Below are 1,891 nucleotides of genomic sequence, written 5' to 3'. Positions count from 1 at the left end.
TCAATAAGACAAAACAGTCTTGTTGTTTTCAACAGATTTCACCTTAAAAAAATAAGTTACACAACTGATGTTACAATACAAAGAGTTGGATGTTGTCTTGATATTTGTTAATTTTTATATATTGAGAAATAGGTTAAATAAGAAATAATAAATAAATGTTTATTATAGTTTTTCCAGAGTGACTTGAATTTTGCATGATTTAGTTCATTTGTTAGATCGTTAACATCTTGCATTATATTTCTTTTGGTTGAATTTTATATGCTTTGGTTGAGATTTTATGTTGATGTTAAAACTTTTAAGCCTTTTTTTTGCTAAAGAATTGACTCCAGAGTGCATATTTTGTGTCCATGAAAAAACGATTACAAAAAATATTACAATATCAAAGAACCGTTCTTGTTAATTTGATGAAAACATTTTAAATATCCAGTGCACTCACATCAGAATAACTTTTAGATTTGTTGTTAGAATAATCGATTAATCGAAAAAATAATCGTTAGATTAATCGATTAGAAAATAATCGTTTGGTACAGCACTACTTATTTCACATTACATATTTTATTATAGATTTAATTGTCATTGTTTGTAGTTTTCACTTTATGTTTTCATTTACCAAGACTGATTTAAAACAGCAATACAATTATAAAACATATCTTTATAAGCTAAATAAAAGCACTACTTTCTCTGTGTAAAAAGACTGTTTTAGTCTTAAAATAATAAGCTGGATTAGCATTTAATGTAACTAGAGGTTTTTAACAACTTTTCTGTTTGTGGTGGTAGTTTTACGGGGCCATCTACTGGTCAGAAAATACTTCACACTGCTTTTAGCATTGAGCTGGAATTTTTCAAGCAAAGTCAGGCTGTGGTTAAAGAGAAAAGTTGAATTGATTGTGGTTATCAAACTCTTTTAAATCTTCAAACTCAAAAATCCTTGAATATTTAATTTTAGCATTAGATTTCCTACAGGTTTGGTAGACTGAAAAGTTCAAGTATTGTGCAATCCTTTTATATATATTTATAGGTTGTAAAAAATGTTTTATATTCATATATATTTAATCTAAAGCTATTTTTATTACAAATTTATTCAAGAAAGTTTCAGTCTTGGACATTTCAGTGCTGTTTCTTCACACGCCACTTTAGACTTGTTAAAGTCATAGTGTTACATTTTGTGTTTTTAAACTCAAAATTCAGATTATTGCTTTAGAAAAACGTTTGAAAGTATTGTCATGCAGTAAAACTGACAATCACACACTTAAGAGATGGTATCACATGGTAAATATGAATCTAATGGCACTTTTCCGTGTTTATATTTCCACTAATTCTGACTAAATTTCCTAAACAAAATGGAGCCGTAAAGGGGAAGTATTGTGCACAATCCACTTTCTTAGCTGTTAAATAAACTTTGTTGTGTACTTGGAGTCTTTAGAAGAGAGGAGTTGTATTTAATCTCTCCATGTGCTGCTTTGACTCTGGGTCAAATTTTTTAACCCTTTCAGAAACACCTCAGAAAAGGGGTGAAAAAGGGGGATTGTGGAGTTACAATAAGGAGGAATTCAGACCAAAGCATTGCAGTTCCACCTTATACAGACCGACTAAAGGATTTCAATGTGAAATAGAAGGATTTAAACCAAGACAGGTCTATTTTAAACCATGCCAAATTTTTAMTAAATTGTTTGGTACTCAGTCGTACCTCTCTCTCCCATGTATCTTTGTTTATTTTCAATTTTTCTTTAGAATACCACTTTCTATATGGCGAGCTCTCTCTCTCTCTCTGCTTTCCTTTACCCCCAGTTACCGTTTAATCAACCCATCTCAACTTATACTTCTAAACTGGTTGTAACTCACACAATAAAAATGTGGAATCAGTGCAGGAGGTTGTTTAAAAGTACATAAT

Source organism: Austrofundulus limnaeus, unplaced genomic scaffold, assembly GCF_001266775.1.
Source record: "Austrofundulus limnaeus strain Quisiro unplaced genomic scaffold, Austrofundulus_limnaeus-1.0 Scaffold58, whole genome shotgun sequence".
NCBI classification, from domain to species: domain Eukaryota; kingdom Metazoa; phylum Chordata; class Actinopteri; order Cyprinodontiformes; family Rivulidae; genus Austrofundulus; species Austrofundulus limnaeus.
Note: the sequence above shows the minus strand (reverse complement) of the source record.